Below are 20,331 nucleotides of genomic sequence, written 5' to 3' on the forward strand. Positions count from 1 at the left end.
GTGGGGGGATATTCGTAGAAACGTATGCTCTGGGAATTCTGACGGTGTACCTCACGTTGATGCACCACACCTCTCTTGTATCGAGTTGGATGAGAACAGTTGTGACGCTTTCTCATGACTCTTGTTTTGATCTTCCATTTTAACTGTAACAACCCCATCTGGTGAGATAAGGAACAGTTATGAACTATCCCTGGGATAAGGGTTTTGAAAGAGACCTCCTTCGTTGGTGGTGTATCCTTCGAATGAACCTTCATTCTCTACGTCGGGTTATTCCACTTTGCTTAATAAAACTGACAAAGCAGAATTTTTCCCTAATTTATATTTTTCCTGTTAATTTTTCCACGTCGGACTTAGCTTGAGTGACCAAAGTACACTACTGGCCATTAAATTGCTACGCCACGAAGATGACGTGCTACAGACACGAAATTTAACCGACAGGAAGACGATGCTGTGATATGCAAATGATTAGCTCCTCAGAACATTCACATAAGGTTTGCGCCGATGGCGACAGCTACAATGTGCTGACACGAGGAAAGTTTCCAACCGATTTCTCATACACAAACAGCAGTTGACCAGCGTTGCCTGGTGAAACGTTGTTGTGATGCCTCGTGTAAGGAGGAGAAATGCGTACCATCACGTTTCCGATAAAGGGCGGCTTGTAGCCTATCACGATTGCGGTTTATCGTATCGCGACACTACTGCTCGCGTTGATCGAGATCCAATGACTGTTAGCAGAATATGGAATCGGTGGGTTCAGGAGGGTAATACGGATCGCCGTTCTGGATCCCAACGGCCTCGCATCATTAGCAGTCGAGATGACAGGCACCTTGTCCGCATGGCTGTAACGGATCGTGCAACCACGTCTCGATCCCTGAGCCAATAGATGGCGACGTTTGCAAGACAACAACCATCTGCACGAACAGTCCAACGACGTTTGCAGCAGCATGGACTATCAGCTAGGAGACCATGGCTGCGGTTATGCTTGAAGCTGTATCACAGACAGAAGCGTCTGCGATGGTGTACTAAACGGCGAACCTGGGTGCACGTAAGGAAAAACGTCATTTTTTCGGATTAATCTATGTTATGTTTAATGCATCATGATGTTTGGCGACATTGCAGTGAACGCATATTGGAAGCGTGTATTCGTCATCGCCATACTAGCGTATCGCTCGGCTTGATGGAATGAGGTGCCATTGGTTACACGTCTCAGTCAACTCTTGTTCGCACTGAAGGAACTTTGAACAGTGGATGTTATATCCCAGATGTGTTACGACCCGTTGCTCGACCCTTCATTCGGTCCCTGTGAAACCTTACATTTCAGTAGGATGATGCACGACCGCATGTTGCAAGTCCTGTACGGGCCTTTCTGGATACAGAAGATGTCCGACTGCTGGCCTGGCCAGATCTGCCACCAATTGAAAACGTCTGATCAATGGTGGCTGATTAACTGGCTCATCACAATACGCCAATCAGTACTCTTGATGAACTGTGGTATCGTGTTGAAGCTGCGTGGGCAGCTGTACCTGTACACGCCATCCAAGCTCTTTTAGAATCAATGCCCAGGCGTATCAAGTCCGTTATTACGGCCAGAGTTGGTTGTTCTGTGTACTGATTTCTCTGGATCTGTACACCCAAATTCGGTGAAAATGTAATCACATGTCAGTTCTAGAATAATATATATGTCCAATGAATATCCGTTTATCATCTGCATTTCTACTTGGTGTAGCAATTTTAATGGCTAGTAGTGTAGTTTTCCAGTCACATAATTAATTAAATAGTAATTTAATTTGCATAAATTGTATTCCAACTAGAGTTATTCCATGCCCACATCGTTTTGTTTCATCATGTGATGTACGGAATCATCATCATCATTATCATCACAAGCTATTAGACATCTACTATTGGAAAAAGTCTCCATAGGTTTTTCGATAGGCTACGGTTATCAGCTGTGTGCAAGCATATTGTTCCTGCATGTTGTTTCTGTCATCTTATCACCTTCCATTCGGTTGCCTTGACCTTACATTATCTCTGAAATGAGACAAAGAACTTCCTCTTCCCATCTGTCATCTACCCGGCTCACACCTCTCTATCTCGTTTTCAATATGGCTTCCCACCAGCGTCTTTTCCCTGGTCCATTTATGGTTTTCCCGACCCTCCCTACGATTCCAAACACCGTCTCCAAAATAGCCGCTGAGTGTTCTTAACGAAAACTGAACGAGATGAATTTCTTCAGCAATAGAGAATTCAGTCATCTACTGCTGAATGTTTACCTTAACTTAAATGACTAGAAATAGGAGTCGTATGAACTACACAGGCAGTAAAACACAACAGATCATGTTACGTCACTATAATATCCTCCCTTATTTTTATTGCGGAAAGTAAGAGAAGCAGGTTCATGTTAATAAGAGTGAGTTACTAGTCTGATCCTGCTGACATTGGACATTCCAAATTTATCTGCTTTTCCTACGGACAGGTGCTCTAGAGTGATGAACTACTGATTTGGGGAAATGTTTCATATTCTGAAACTATAACACACTGCCGGAGTCTGTATTGTTGCGCAGTTGTCGCCGTGTTTTAGCAAGAGCAACATATTAAACAAAACAATACTAAAAATTCAAAACTTGCTAATTGTAAGAAATTACAAATTAATTTACAAGTAATTAATTGCACTGAATGAGTAGAATTTGGTGGTGTAGCTGTTGTTTTATTTTAATGATATGACGTGAAGTAGTACTAGCAACCTCTGATTCATGGGAAATTATGCATTTATCGATAATGAAGTAGTGTCTAAAAAAAGCTTTGTAATATTTTAATATGCTGAATGTTTGGTAACTTTCTTTAAATGTTTATAAATGTATACACTGCCATATCAATGAGTTGCAGTTGGCATCAGTGAGCTCTTACATACATGTCGGAATGATACTTTGTAGTAATATGAAACGAAATATCACATACGCTCAATCATAAGTAGGTTCCTTTGAGGGACACGAAGGCATCCGTTGCTGAAAATACCGAAATGGCATGCGTTTCGAGACAGACGTTGACTAATCCGCCAACGGCTACTCAGAAATTTTCAAAGTATCCTTAAGCACCGCGGAGACAAGAGTATACCGATTACAGCGCACACAGACTCAATGAAGCAATCATTCTAGGCGCGCTTCGTAGACGTATGTACCGCAAAATCATTAACATATAGTACTATGGGAAGTATACAGATTTTACCGTCGTTTACAAGGTATATGGATCTTGATTTTTTACATAGGTTTATTTGCTTTGATTTTTACAATCGTAATGTATGTAGATTTATGTGCACCTGGACTTACAGGAAACGGACCAAAATTAGGAAGCACAAAAAGCACAATATACTGTCTAATAAGTATGTTGTAGAAACCGTTGGCATTCAAGAGAGCTTCCATTCGTCTAAAAGTGGACACATGCCAGTTCTGTATGGTTTTTCAAGAGAACATTATACGTTCATTCCTGCATGGTAGCGGCAAGTTAAGGCAATGGTGATGGGCCGGCCGCGTTGGCCGAGCGATTTTAAGCGCTTCAGTCTGGAACCGCGCGACTGCTACGGTCGCAGGTTCGAAACCTGCCTCGGGCATGGATGTGTGTGATGTCCTTTGGTTAGTTAGGTTTAAATAATTCTAAGTTCCATAGTGCTCAGAACCATTTGAACGATGATGAAGGTGACAGTAGTCAAGCACCCTTCTCTCCAAAGCAGACGGAGAACGATCAATAATAGTGAGATCAGGTTACAGGGGTGGCCATGGGAGATGTGACAATTCATCCTCGGGAGCAGGGGCCCTGTCGTCTTGCAACACAGATTTACCACTAGGGAACAAGCAATGCACCATGAAATGGACCTGATCAGTCAAAATGGTCACTTAGCCCTTGGCAATATTGCAACCTTGGAGAGTAACCTCGGAGTCCATGGAATAACACTATACAGCTGCCCAAATCATCACCGAACCCCAGCCATCTTTCACTCTTGGAACGCAAAACCGGCCACAAATTCGGGAGAGTGTGCAACAAGACTCATCCGACCAAACGACATTCTTCCTGTGTTCCATAGTCCTGGTTTTATGGCTTCGACACCTCGTTTCCCTGTCACGGGCATTTGCGTAACTGATGAGTAGTTTTGAAATTACAGCCAAGCAATTCCCTGCTTATTCAGCTCCCATTGTGCTGTTTTGGTGCTGATAAGGGTTCGCCAGTGCCACGTTCAGCTCTGCATTGGCATTTGCAGCTGACATCCTCTTTTTTTCGTCTCTGTCCTCTTCAGTGACAGAGAAATACTATCACTCAACAGATATTTTCCTCTGCTTTGTGCCTTAGCGGATGATATTTTTCCACTTTGCCGGCATGCGGTATACATCGTCGATACGGTGCCTCTTGAAACCCCCAAACACTTCGGTTCCCTTGGTTCCGGGAGCACGCATCTTACGAGCGCCAACAGTTTGCCCGTTTCGGTGCCCTGAGCTCCGACGTATGCAGTCAACTACGCAGTACAGAGCACAGTTCTTACCACTACTGATAGTCGTACAATATTTACATTGCGTTTGTGGTGTTCGCTGTGAAATGCATTTAAATTGAAGCATGCATTTCTTGCGATTTTCCACATTTTTCCCACCCCATGTCTATTGGAAGCCGCTCATGTTTCGTGTGCATACAGTAAATACAGATTTTAATGCATAAAGTACGTAGACGCAAGTGCTTGCAGCAGCAGAATCCGCTACAGAACGCCTTTCTTACGAAACCGTGCGATCCACGGCCGGCCGTGGGCGACGCATTTTATCTCGACTGCGAGTCGAGACGATGGAAATAGTGGCCGATAAGTCTGTCATGCGAAAAGGTTTCCCACCCTTTTCCTCCGGGAAAGATAAAAAGCGAGAGGTGACGTTTATATGTGAGTCACGCTGCTATGCAAAATTTTTTATTCACACCAAAACACCTCCTCTGGCGGCGTGTTTCTCGTAGACCTGGTAGGAGGAGCAAAATATCCTCTAAGATAAAACTGCCCCTAGCAAAAGGTAGTGGCTTCTCTCACAGCAACACCAGGGATTACTTTCATTTAACTCACAACCATTTTAATGAAGTTAAGTAATTTAAGGAGTAGTTAGTTATTGATATGTTGTAAACTGCTCAGAGTTTTCAATGTGGAGATACAATATAAACTCATTGCCAACAAGGCAGGTGGTGACACTTGAGCATATCACCAAACTTCCACATTACAAAGTCATGGTTACCAATTATTCACACGAATCTGTGACACCGCAGTTCTAGAAATACTTCAGTGGCCAGAACGCATTGAGCTATTTTTCCGAAATTATGTCCAGTTTCAACAGCACTTCGCTGTCATCTCCAGACTGCATATTTTTTTAATATTAAGTCTTACGTCTTGAAAACATTGAAAATTTAAATACTTTGGAAGCGAAAGCTGTACCACCAGGTAGATCACAACAAGAAGCACATTGTTAGCAAAAATTCTATTTACTGTCATGAAACTTTCTCCAATTACGTGCGACCACACATATGCTCGTCTGGAGCTGTGACATGCAAGCAAATCGGCGGAAGTTGCTTGGTAACATGACTGTAAATAGTACTTTTATTACTGACATTCTGGCTGGTTGTGATCTACCTGCTGGTATAGTTTGCTTTTCCAAATTATTTAAATTATTAGCACTGTCAATATACACATCAAAAAAAGTTTTGCATCACCTCGATTTCGAGAGTACCGGAACCTATACAGAAAAATGGGAAAGAGATCGACATAAACACTATTTCCGCCCTTTTATTGCTCATGCAACCACAAATTTCATGTTGTACCACCTTACAGCGAGACCTTCAGACGTGGTAGTCTAGATTGCTATACACACCGCTACCTCTAATACCCAGTAGCACGACCTCTTGCATTGATGTATGTCTGTATTCGTCGTGGCACACTATCCACAAATTCATCCTGGCACTGTTAGTCCACAATGTCCCACTCCTCAACGGCGATTCTGGGTAAATCCCTCAGAGTGGCTGGTATGTCACGGCGTCCATAAACAGCCGTTTTCAATCTATCCCAGGTCAGATCGGGTTCACGTCTGGAGAACATGCTGGCTACTTTATTCGAGCGATGTCGATATCCTGAAGAAAGTCATTCTCGAGATGTGCATGAAGGGGGCACGAACTGTGATTCATGAAGACGAATGCCTTGCCAATATGCTGCCTACATGGTTGCACTATCGGTTGGAGGATGGCATTCACGTATCGTACAGCCGTTACGGCGCCTTCCATGACCACCATTGGCCTACGTCAGACTCACATAATAATACCCCAAAACAGCAGCAAGCCTCTACCTTGCTGCACTCGCTGGACAGTGTGTCTAAGGTGTTCAGCCTGACCGGGTTGCCTCCAAACACGTCTCCGACGATTGTCCGGTTGAAGGCATATGCGACAATCATTGATAAACAGATCGTGATGTCTGTCCTGAGAGGTCTATTCGTCATGTTGTTGGGCCCGTCTGTACGGCGCTGCAAGGTGTCGTGCTTGCAAAAATGGACCTCACCATGGACGTCGGGAGTGAACTTGCGTATCATGCATCCTATTGAACACAGTTTGAGTTGTAACATGACGTCCTGTGGCTGCACGAAAATCATTATTCAACATGGTAGCGTTCTGTCAAGGGTCCTCATAGCCATTATCCGTAGTTAGCGGTCATCCACTGCAGTAGTAGAACTTGGGCGGCTTGACCGAAGCATGTCGTCAACAGTTCCTGTCTCTCTGTATCTCTTCCACGTCCGAACAACATCGCCTTGGCTCGCTCTAAGACTCCTGGACATTTCCCTAGTTGAGAGCCCTTCGAGGCACAAAGTGACAATGCGGACGCGATCGAACCTCGGTATTGACCGTCTAGGCATGGTTGAACTACAGACAACCGAGCCGTGTACCTCCTTCCTGGTGGACTGACTGGAACTGATCGATTGTCCGACCCCCTCTGTCTAATAAGCGCTGCTCATGCATGATTGTTTACATCTTTTGGCGGATTTTGTGACATCTCTGAACAGTTAGAGGGAGACTATGTCTGCAATACAATATCCACAGTCAACGGCTATAGAGTTATGGAAACCGAGATGAAGTAAAATATTTTTGATGTGTGTATATGGCATGACTTTGAAAAGATGAGCTCCGAAGATGACAGTAAGGTACTGTCGAAACAGGTTGTAAGCTTAGAATAAATATTCATATCTACATCTACATTTTCATCACAATCGGCTAGCCAGGTAATGGTGTGTGGCGGAGGGTACTCGATGTACCACTACGTGGGCCCTCAACCCTGTTCCACTCGCGAATAGCGCGTGTGAAGAATGATTGTCAGTAACCCTCTGCACGGGCTCTATTTTCTCGAATTCTCTCTTCATGGTCATTACGCGAGGCGTATGTGTAATAGATTGCCCGACTCTTCCCGCAAAGTCCTTTCTCGAAATTTCAAAAGTAAATCTCTCCGTGGTGCACATCGCCTCACTCGTAACGTCTGCCGATGGAGTTCGTTGTACATCTCCATAACTCTGTCGTGCAGACTAAACTATCCCGTGATGAAACTTGCCACTCTTCGTTGGATCTTCTCTCTCTCTTTCATGTGTCGTGTGTGGCAGGGATCCCAGACAGATGAGAAATACTCAAGAGTTGGTCAAACAAGCTCCTTATAAGCCACTTCTTCGTGGATAAGTTACGTTTCCTTAACATTCTTCCTACGAATCTGAGACTGGCTTCTACTTTCCCCACACAATTTTTATGCGGTCATTCCAATTCAGGTCACTCTGGGTAATTACTCCCAGATATGTTATGGCAGATACTGTTTCCAACGGTTTGTCGTCAGTAGTGTAGCTGTACAGTAGTGGATTTCTTTTCCCTTGTGTGAGCAATATGTTATATTTATTTACGTCCAGGATCAACTGCCAGAGCCTGCCCAACTCATCAATTCACTTTAGGTCATTCTGCAAACCGTCTCTACCTTCTAACGTGGCTGTCTTGTTACAGACAACAACATCATCTGTGAACAGCCTTAGAGAGCATCCGACGTTTTCTACTTGATCATTTATATGTACTGTGAACAGTAATGGTCCTACCACACTTCCTTGGGTTACTCCGGAAATTACCTATATATCTGTCGATTTTGTCTCGTTAAGAGCGACCTGTTGACCTCTGCTTTCAAAGAAGTCTAGAATCCAGTCGCAAATCTGCTTCGATACTCGATAAGCTTTTTTTTTTAATTAAACGGCAAAAGGCATCCCTGAGATCAATGAACACGGCATCAGCCTGAGCGTAATTGTCTACGGCGCTGCCTTGGAGGAACAGAACGAGCGGAGTCTCTCAGAGCCTATGTTTGCGGGACCCACATTGTGATTTATAAAGAAGATTTTCCTTCTCCGCGAATGCCGTAATTCTTGAGCATAAAACATGTTCCATAATTCCACAGCAGATTGACGTCAACGATATAAGTTTATAATTCTGTGAAGCTGTCCTACGACCCTTCTTTAAAACGGGAATGACCTGCACTTTAGCCGGCCACTGTGGCCGAACGGTTCGAGGTGGTTCAGTCCGGAATCGCGCTGCTGCTACAGTCGCAGCTTCGAATCCTGACTTGGGCATGGATGTGTGATGTCGTTAGGTTAGTTAGGTTTAAGTAGTTCTAAGTCTAGGGAACTGATGAAGTAAGACGTTAAGTCTCATATTGCTTAGAGCCATTTAAACCATATGAGCCGGCCGGGGTGGCCGAGCGGTTCTATGCGTTACAGTCAGGAACCACGTGACCGCTACGGTCGTAGTTCGAATTCTGCCTCGGGCATGGGTGTGTGTGATGTCCTTAGGTTAATTACGTTAAGGTAGTTCTAAGTTCTGGGGGACTAATGACCTCAGAAGTTAAGTCCCATAGTGCTGAGAGCCATTTGAACCATTTGAACCATCCGAGCCTGCACTTTCTTCCAGTCCATAGGTACCCTTCGTCGCTCAAGCGACCTACGATAAATTGCTGCTAGAAGGTGAGCAAGTTCTTTCGGACAATATTTATTGAATCTTATAAGTATTTCATCAGGTACTGGCACCTTTCCACTAATAAGCGACTGCTGTTTCTTTTATTCCGCGACCGATTATATCAGTATCTGCCATTTCGACGTTTTTATGGCGATTGGAAGGAGGGACCGTGTTACGATCTACCACGGTGAAAAATGTTAGGAAGATCGAATTCAGTAATTAGGCCATCTCTCTGTTATCTTCCGTTGCGGTGCCAGTATGGCCGCTGACTGAATGAGTAGGTGATTTTGAACCACTTACTGATTTTACATACGACTAAAACCTCTTACGGTTTTTGCTCAGATGGGCTGACAAAGATACACAGCCAAATTCTTTACATACTACAAGAATCTGATCTATGATACGGTAATCATGATAGAACTTAACTTCTTCAAGTAGAAGAACTTCGGGACATGGTAGTCTCGCCTTGTTCGTTTATCGTCGGCTGAAGTTAAGTGGCATGTTCTGAAAAACAGCTATAGGCACTTTCCATCCACAGTCGCGTAACAATTATAGACGTGCAATGATGCCTGTGCTTTAACATGGAGAGATTTAACTGCTTAAGTGATTAGGGTGGAACTTTAGAACACCCTGCTGGATGCTGCAAGCCACTCTCGACTACGCCATGTGCTAAGAAATCGTTGCAACCTCGTATACCCATCACGTCACCCTCCCCCCTTCTCCCTCTCACAACACCCTGTTATAGCGGCTCTTGAGAGTCCACTGATCTATTTGGCGTATCTCGGAAGCTTTTCCCCAGAAGAATCTACAGAATTTAAATATATCTTATAGAGTAACGAAACACTGTCTTTCGCTGTGTAAACAACTTATTTAGTAATTTAAAAGCAGTACCTTTCTCCTCGCAAGTGCTAGTATTTTGCTTATGGTTGTTGGCGGTGTAATCTTGGCTGCTAACTTACTTGTAACAGCTAAACATCCATCCAGAAACGTATACGAAACCAAATCCAAAATTTGGCTATTTAATTACCCATGTATCAACACGGTTCTATCTCAAAGCATTGCCACAAAAATTTGCAAAGGAGCGGAACTAAATAAGCAAGCCCACTTTGTGCTAACGATAGCATGTTTCCTTTCCCCTGTCATTAGACAGTGAGCAGTTAAGTTTCAAAGCAGAACTACCACATAACTAAACAAGGTCATTGTGGTAAGCTATGGAATCGCTAATAGGTTTGAAGAACATGCCACACTGCAAGGCCTGAAAACTTCCTTGAGGTAGCCTGTGTGCGAGACTCGCAACACTGTCGATAGTCATGTCCGCGCTCTTCACACGCAGTTTTCCTAGGAACCATAACAACACCAGCCGGACCACTCTTGAAATGTGTGGCTCCACTCTCTTAATGTTGGCCACCGACAAGAGTCACTCAGTTCTGCAAGCGTACATTTCCAGAATAGGCTGCCCCACCGCTCCCCAGCACACACCAGAACAGAGTTATGGAAACCAGACAACACCAGACGGCTCGTCGCAATGTGCTCAGCACCACTATTCATATGCTGAGAGTCAGCTACTGCCAGGGCGCCGGCTCCGTGCTACAGCCTTCCTGATGTATACATTTCGTCTGGGTAGAATGGCTGGCGCACTTCATGTTCGGTGTAGGTGCTCCGAAGTGGACAGAAGAACTGTGAGAGCGCAAACAAGTTCGTGGCACACACATATATATACTTTCTTCCCCTGCGAAACTTATGTTGTACGGCAGCTCGTCGGATGTGCTTGTGGACAGATGCTACTAAGTAGTGGCCAGTCAAGGCGTGCGCCACTGAATACAGTGTCAACAACTCTATGTCAGTCCTCGCCCCATACTGTCAGCCACTGTAGTAAACACTTGTTTCTATGTGAAGGCTATGGGCGACTCTACTTGTAGACTGGCAGGCTGATCTCCAGTACTGTAGCTACGAACGGCAACTCTGGAACTCCGTATTAGAACTGTCTACACCAACGCTGAATATGAACTCCGTTGCTGCCTGTTGCCGCCGCTTATCACAACACGTAAATTCCTGTCGTTGGCGGCGGTGCGGAGATTGCTGATTGGACAGCGCTTGCGCTTGGTGGCGAATTTCAAAGTGCCGCCCATGGCGCAAATCGGAAACCTCTCTCAGCGCCCCAATTCCGATTGCGTCCATTGCCGAGATCACAACACATTCCACGGCTCGCACTAAGCCTGCAGTTACAGACTGCTCTGGAGCAAAGAAAGCAGCAGGCGGCGCTCCCTCGGAGCATTCCATGCCGCTAATGCTGGTCGGCAGGCCCCAGTCCTCTTCCCAGGCATTGAAGCCAAACACCGATCCGTATGCTATCCGACACAAGACTCCTTAATGCATTTGGCTGTGCTCGGCTGCTCTGATGCTCTGAGCGTTCTCTATTGCAGCACGAAGACGCCACCAACCTTGGCGCCTGTTGAACGAGGCGAGAATTGGACTGTGGCCTATAATCACAACACAAGCTATCTCTTTGTCTTCATGTAGTATATTATAGCGATGGCTAATCCAGCGAGCATTTCAGACTTTGTCTTCCTGTTAGATCTACTTTAATCTCTTACATTTATACACACATACACTGAAGAAAAATGGTTATAATGGCTCTGAGCACTATGGGACTTAACATCTGAGGTCATCAATCCCCTATAACTTAGAACTAATTAAACCTAACTTACCTAAGGATATCACACATATCCATGCGAGAGACAGGATTCGATCCTGCGACCGTAGCAGTCGCGCGGTTCCAGCTTATGGCGCCTACAACCCCTCGGCCACCCTGACCGGCAGATCGCATTTCCCTCAACTAACTACTGACTGCACTAAATTTGCTATTTTTATCCGTTTTTATTTCTGTTAACTCATAATTATATGCACAAAATTTGCTACAATCAGCTGTTTTTTTTCTTAACTGATCATTAATTGCACTCAATTTTTCCAAAATCAACTGCGTTATATCGATTTTCTTCCGCGAGGCAAGTCTGAGAAAAAGTGGTGAAAGGCCTGGGTGGTCTCGGTGCTTTGAATACGCGAAGATACAATAACGCTCTGCTGGTTCGAAAAAATGTTTGGGCCACAAAAATGGCCCTGAGCACTAAGGGACTTAACAGCTGAAGTCATCAGTCACCTAGAATCTAGAACTACGTAAACCTAACTAACGTAAGGACATCACACAGCCAGCCTGAGTTGCCGACCGGTTCTAGGCGCTCCAGTCTGGAACCGCGCGACCGCTACGGTCACAGGTTCGAATCCTGCCTAATGCATGGATGTGTGTGATGTCATTAGGTTAGTTAGATTTAAGTAGTTCTAAGTTCTAGGGGACTGATGACCTCCGCTATGAAGTCCCATAGTGCTCAAAGCCATTTGAACCATTTGACATCACACACATCCGTGCCCGAGGCAGGATTCGAACCTGCGACCGTAGCGGTCGCGTGGCTCCAAACTGAAGCGCCTAGAACCGCTCGGCCACACCGGCCACCATACACTGACGAGCCAAAGAAACTGATAAAGGCATGCGTAGTCAAATACAGATATATCTAAACAGGCAGAAAACGGCGCTGCGGTCGGTAATGCCTCTTTAAGACAACGAGAGCCTAGCGCAGTTGCCAGAGCGGTTACTGCTGCTACAATGGCAGGTTATCAAGACTTAGGTACGTTTGAGCAAGATGTTATACTCAGCGCACAGGGGATGGGACATAGCATCTCCGAGGCAGCGATGAAATGGGGATTTTCCTGTGCGAGCATTTCACGAGTGTACCGTGAATACCAGGAATCCGGTAAAACATCAAATTTCCGACATCACTGCTCCCTGAAAAAGTTCCTGTAAGAACGAGAACCAGCAACGACTGAAGAGAATCGTTCAACGTCTGAGAAGTGCAACCGCTCTGCAGATTGCTGTAGATTTCGATGCTCGGCCATCAACAAGTCTCAGCGTGCGAACCATTCAACGAAAAGTCGTCGGTATGGGCTTTCGGAGCCGAGGACCCACTCGTGTACCCTTGATGACTGCACGACACTGGGCCCACCGACATCGAACTGTTGATGACTGGAAACATGTTGCCTGGTCGGACGAGTTTCGTTTCAAATTTTACTGATCGGATGCACGTGTACGGATTTGGAGACGACATCATGAATCCATGGATCCTGCATGTCAGCAAGGGACTGTTCAATTTGCTGGAGGCTCTGTAATGGTGTGGGGTGTGTGCAGGTGGAATGATATGGGACCCGTGAGACGTCTAGATACGACCCTGACAGACGACACGTATATAAGCATTCGTGTCCATTTTGAATCCCGACTGATTGGGCAATGCCAGCAGGACAATGCGACATCCCACACGGCCAGAACTGCTGCAGAATGGCTCCAGGAACACTCTTCTGAGTTTAGACTTCCGCTGGCCACCAAGCACCCTAGACATAACATCATTTAGCATAAATGGGATGTCTTGTAGCGAGCTGTTCAGAAGAGATCTCCATCTCCTCGTACGCTTACGGATTTATGGACAACCCTGTAGGGTTCATGGTGTCAGTTGCCTCCAACACTACTTCAGACAATAGACGAGTCCATGTCAAATCTCATTGTGGTGCTTTTGCGTGCTCTTGGGGACCTACACGATATTAGGCATTTGTACCAGTTTCTTTGGCTCTTCAGTGTAACTGTTCTGCAAGCCATCGTACAGTGAGTGGCGGATGGAACCCTGTACCACTACCAGTCATTTTCTTTCTTGTTCCACTCGCAAACAGGGCCAGGGAACCATGCTTGTTTGTATGCCTCTGTATAACCCTTAACTTCTCGTATCTCATCTTCCAGGTCCGTGGGTACAATGTATGTTGCCGGCTGCAGAATCATTCTGCAGTCAGCTTCAAATGCCAGTTTTCTAAATTTTCTTAGTAGTGTTCTTCGGAAAGAACGTGGCCTTCCTTCCAGGGATTTCCATTTGAATTCCCGAAGAATCTCCGCAACACGTGTTATTCGAACCTACCGGTAAGAGATTTAGCAGCCCTCTTCTGAATTAGTTCGATGTCGTCCTTGAATCCGACATTGTACGGATCGCAAACACTCAAGAATAGGTCGCACCAACGTCCTTATGCGGCCTCCTTTACAAGTGAGCCACTGTTTCCTAAAGTTTTACCAGTAAACCGAAGTCGCCCATTCACCTTCCCTACCACAGTCCTGACATGCTCGTTCCATTTGATATCGTTTCGCAATGTCAAGCCCAGATATATAACCGACTTGACTTTGTCAAGCAGTACACTACTAATTCGGTATCCGAACATTATACGTTTGTTTTTTCTAGTTGTTCGTATTAACTTACCTTTCCCCATAATTAGAACTAGCTGCCATTCATCACACCAACTATAAGTTTTGTCTAAGTAATCTTGTGTCTTCCTGCAGTTAATCATCATTGACAATCGTTGATTGTTGGAATATTACTGTAGTATTCAAAGATATGTGACTGACGCCCAAACAACAGGGACTTATATGCATCGATAATAGAAAATAGTGCATTGAGAATGTCTGGCCACTAGCCGAAATCAGGATTTGCTTGATAATCTCAAAAGGACGATTGATTGCGCACTCTATAATTTATAAGCCACATAACAGTTGCTGCGTGTACCCACTTTCCGAATGGAAGGCAACCTGACACAAATTGTTCATGCATATAGAGAACAACAGCCGTCCTGTCACACTTCCCTGGGCTTCTCCTGACGATATCCTTGCCTCTGATGAACACTCGCCGTCGAAGACAACATACTGGATTCTATTACTTAAAAAGTCTTCGAGTCACTCGTATACCTGTGGACTTATTCCACATGCTCGTATCTACGGTAACAGCCTGCAATGGGGCACCGACTCAAATGATTTCCGGAAATCTGGAAATATGGAATCTGCCTGTAGTTTGCAGTATATCATGTGAGAAAAGGAGAAGCTGAGAATAGCACAAGCGTTTCTTTCTGGAGTCATGCTGATTCGAGAACATAAACTTCTCAGTGTCAAGAAAATTTATTATATTAGAACTGAGAGTATGTTCACGGATTCTGCAGCAACCCGAAGTTAGGATAATTGGATCTTTTACTCCACTTATATACAGGAGGCACCGGGGCTTTTTGTTTTTTAGTCGTTTGGGACTTGATGCTGGGCGAGAGGTTCTCCATAACTGCAACCTACTTAAGGGGTCAATGCCGTTGGGTACTCCTGGTATAGCCGACTTGGGAATCTATTTGGACCTGGTGGATTATTTGCTTTAATATCTTTCAGCTGCTTCTCTGCGCCAGGGATGCCTATTACTACGTCGGCCATAAGGAGATTGTAGGATGGTCAAATGACGTTTGTTTGTACAATTCCCCTGGGTGAACGATTTCTTGAACTTGGAATTTGATATTTCGGCTTTCAGTTTGCTCTCTTCAACTGCCACACTATACTGGTCAATAAGGGACTCCATGGAAGCCTTAGACACAATTAGCGATTTTGCGTAGGACCAAAACTTTTTCCAGTCCTCTGTCAGATATATTGCTACGGTATAGTTGTCCTCCTTGTATGCTTCGTGCGTAGATCTTCTCACAGACACACGAGTGTCTATGAACATTTGCTTGTCGTCATTTGTGCGTGATTGGCTGAAATGTTTAACTCTGTCTCCAAGATAAAGTTTTGTTGACAGAAGACACTACTTTACTAGTTATGATCTTGTTGAAGGTGATGTACTCTGGCCTCCCTTTGATCATTTCACGGTCTTACCCGGTAAGTTTCAGGGGAATTTACAGTTGGAAATGGGATGTAACTCATTTTTCACATTAACGGATTATCGGATTATCGTCAGGGGAGAGGGTGGGGGGTCTGAAGATATGATAAGTCACAGGAAGTATCCTAGGACGGACTGAATAGGCTGACATACCTGGAACATCCGATTTGTATCTACTGAGCCACAGCGTCGCACAGTCCATGGGTAGTGAGGATGAAGCCTATACGACGATAATACGAATGTTTGTCGAAGAGGATACTTGCTTACAGAGTCTGATACCTATGTATCCGCGTCTCACACTCAAGCATATCCCTTGGAGACTTTATTACTGCCGCATATGTAGTGTTTTTTGGAACCGAAGGTTCGAAGACCTTGCTAGGTTACTGATCCCTCTCAAGATTTTGGAGACTATAACGCCGGTGCTGCTTCGCCGAAAAGGGGTGTAATATTTTCGTTCCATGAGTCCCTTCCTGGGGAGTTCTAAAATCTGTAAAATGACGCTCTAGCTAAGTGTGTTGGAATCCTAGGAGACGCTGCACATAAATATAAGGGTACCCGCCAAAATAAAATCGTTATTATATCCGCCATCCGCGGATAGGAAAATCTCAGAGTGTGAGTTTTAATTTAAACTATTTTTATTTAAACTAAAGTCTTTCTTCGAAATTTACAAGACAATATTTGTTAGGTAGGACTGATCCTCCAAGCCTACCAATAACTAAATAAGAGATTCTTTCAAACATAAACTGTCTGTAGTAAACATACAACTTCACCAAACCAAGCCCCGGACGTCTCGTGAAGAGCGGCGCGGCTCCGGTACGCTGGCGGCTGTGGACGATGACGCAGCGGCTACGATGACACCAGTGTGCTTTTCCTCGGCGTGAACTGCCTCTCCAGGTTTTTTTTTGTTTTTTTTTTCCTTTATTGATTTTCAATTCCCCCCCCCCCCCCCCCCCCCCCCCCCGAAGTGGGCGGGCTGGCAGCAGCTTAGTACGCTGCTCTACAGCCTACAGACTTTTTGTAAAAACGTAAGAAGAAAGAAACAAGAAAAACAGGCGATAACACGGTGACTTAAAGTGTAAAATGGCGGAAAAATGCGGGAAGTTAGAAAGCAAAAGGGGTTGGCAATGTTAATAAAATACACAGGAATCCGAAAAGTAACATAGTAGACACACAATTAAAAAACATGGCGACAGTCTGGTTTATGTTCGCAAGAGATAAAAAATCACACCCAGCGACAGTATGATGGCTGTTTGCAACACTTCCCAAAAGGCAGAACATGGAACACTCACTGTAGAACACTCACTGTAAAACACTGCACGAAAATGGCGGCACAAAGATGGCACTCTCGAGCCAAAGGCAGATGGGGGGGGGGGGACCTAGAGGAGAGGGAAAAACAAGGAGGGAGGAGAGGAAAAAACGAAAAGGAGGGGGGAACCAAAGAGGGAGAGGACTCATGAGAGGGGAGAGGGGCAGGGCAGACGCGAGAGGGAAGAAGAAGAGGCAGAGGAGGGAAATGCAAAAAGGATTTGGGGGAGAGAAGTGGGCACAGAGACGGGAGGTAGGGAAAAAAGAGGATGGAAGAGGGAGAGAGGGAGCCCGAAAAAAGGACAGAGGAAAGGAGGGGGAGTGAGGATCAGAGATGATAGGAGGGATAAATGGAGGGTGAGAGGGCATCATCTGGGAAGGGGAGTTGATGAAAGCCACCTTGGGAAAGGAGATGAAGGGTGTAGAGATGGAGGGTAGGGGGGACACAACAGTGAAAACGCGGGAGGGGGCAGATATGGGAGAGGAGAGGAGCAACCAGGGGGTGAGGGGGATCAAGGCAGCGGGAGGTGTAGAGGATGCGGACATGTTCGAGGTATAGGAGCAGATGGGGGAAAGGAATGAGGTCATAGAGGATCCGCGTGGGGGACAGGAGGCATGTACGGAAGGCAAGGTGGAGTGCATGACGCTCAAGGATCTGGAGCGACTTACAGAATTTGGGGGGGGGGGGGCAGATATCCTGGCAGGACTGGCGTAACAGAGTATGGGACGGATTAACGATTTGTAGGTGTGGAGGATGGTAGAGGGGTGTAACGCCGATAGATGAGTTTGAGGAGTCGGAGGCGGTTGTTTGAGCAGAGATGAGGGATCCAGGTGACGTGACGGTCACCTCTCCAGGTTCCTGCGCCAGCCTAAATACTGCTTGGCGCATGGATATGGCTGGCGGAAGGAAAGAGGTCTGCGGCTATAGCGACCTCTTGCAGTGCCGTGGACGCCTCCTCGTGGTCTCTGGGAAGCGTCTGTGTTTCCGGGACGACTGGCCAGGCTGACCCCTACTCCGTCCGGGACCCGCTGTACAGGTCTGCTTCGCGGGAAGTGAGAGTTGCAGGCGCTTAGTCTGGACACAGTAATCGTGAGGAAACTTAGGATTATTAAATCAGTCAAGAATTACAATTACTTTGATTTATTCCTATAAAATGTTTGATCCCCAAATAACAACCTGTGGCAATATTAATATTATTCCACAAAATTATAGACAATAAGACCTTGGCATAGAGGGTGGGAGAAAAGCTACTGATTATTGAGAAACTGAATTAATTACAATCATAATATGCCCGGTATTATCTCGAACTTACTTGAAAACCGCTATTACTACAGAAGCCAATACATCAGACCTGTGTCCAACTGTCCGTTGGCTGTAGAATCAAAGACTTCAGAGTGGTACATGAAGTAAACGGATTACTATAAAGCGATTTTGATGTTCCTACACAACATCTCACAGTGATAACTCGATCTCACCATATTATTGCAATTGATGAAAGAAACAACCCTCAGCAGTGGCAAAATACACATCAGACGAAAACTTTTGTAAATCCCCAAATATGAGGTCAGGTGGCATGACAGGCTGACTGTGACTCTGGTAGAAGTGGAGCTTAAGTTAATTTTGATTGGCTTCGCATCCGGTCTTCCTAGTACTGACTGATAGAACTGCTCTTTACAAAACGCTAGTGCACTTCCTCTAGTTGTTTAGCCAGTAACTTCTGTCCTACCATCCTCCACAGAAAAACGCCTCTCTCTCTCTCTCTGCCTCTCTCTGCGACCTATGAAATGCTTTCATCATCACTCTCCTGTGTCTCATTTTAACTTGCAATTTATTTACGTTAGTGAATCCTTGCAGGTTTTATATTCTATAAGCAAAGGCCCAGGACTGCATGTCCTCAATACGTCTTTGAGATGTTCATCTCTAGCTTTCAGTACTTTCTGGGGAAATGGTTTGCTTTCTACATTTTGAATACAGTGGTGCCTTCCACTAAAATTCGAGCCTTCTCACTCCGCTCTCAAACTGTAACATATTTTTTCTAGGAGATTGCTCCATGGGAGAGGTTACCTGTGTTTCTACACAAGGTTGCCAGAGGTTGTAGGACAGCATCATAAAGAATGTCCAATGACCACTGGGCTGTTGACACTCAGCTCCCACTCGACGGTGATCCCGTGGCTCTAAGGTGTGGTCGACTCTAGCGCCTCAACTGATCCAGGTACCTTCTCATCGTTCAAAATGCTTTCAACGTTTCTTCTTTTACTTCTAGAAGACATGCAAATTCGAATTAACTACAAGTCCATTATTGGCACTTCCTAGTGCTGCTGTTTGTCGTATTACTCAGTGTCAGTTTAATATTCCATTCAAATTGGGCTTTCACTATGAATTTGCATACATCACTAGTTTCTGAAAAGTAGTCTTGTAACGCCCTGCCGCTGTCAGTTTATTCTTATTGTCTTACCAGAGACAGGAGGAAGCTAATAACAGCAACCTTATAAGGGGCCATTTTTAGAGATGAAACATCAAGGAAGTACATATTCTGCGCATGCATTCATGACATGACTAAATAGATCTTCCCTGAATCTAAAGTTATTGTGGTTTCCTAAATTAACATCTCGTGTATCGTACCCAATGCAGACGGTCAATGTGGGCAATGGTGTGCCTTTTACCTATAAGAGGGTTCCTGAAAATAATGCTCATTCCACTGTGTCAGAAATAGAAAGAATTTTTACGCTTTGATGATAGTAATAATTCATTAAGTTATTTCTGGTGACAGTAAGGTCGTATCAAGCGAAATTTGTGACTGGACTCAGGGTTTGTAGGTAGGGAGGACGCAGCAAGTTCTCTTTTTCTTTTTGGAGAGCCAGCAAAAAACGCAATAGTTACTTCAACTGCGGGAAGTGTTGAGGAATTTCAGCACTTTCTTCACCATAAAAGCCCAATATAGTTTCATGCACTACGAAATGGAGATAATGTGTGTGGAATCCAGCCGACTTTGATATCCGGTACCAAGCCCTAATCAACCTATTCCCAATTCCAATGGCCATATTTGTGCCCGGCCGAACAACAGACACACACAACACCCTACTCGGACACTGATCAGACAGAACATTATGACTACCTACCTAATAGCTGGTATGTTGACCTTTATAACTGATAACAGCGGCGTGGCATGGAAGCAATGAAGCCCTGGTAGGTCGTTGGAGGAGTTGACGCCACATCTGCACACACAAGTCATTTAAT

The sequence above is a fragment of the Schistocerca gregaria genome, chromosome 4 (genome assembly GCF_023897955.1).
Source record: "Schistocerca gregaria isolate iqSchGreg1 chromosome 4, iqSchGreg1.2, whole genome shotgun sequence".
Taxonomy (NCBI): domain Eukaryota; kingdom Metazoa; phylum Arthropoda; class Insecta; order Orthoptera; family Acrididae; genus Schistocerca; species Schistocerca gregaria.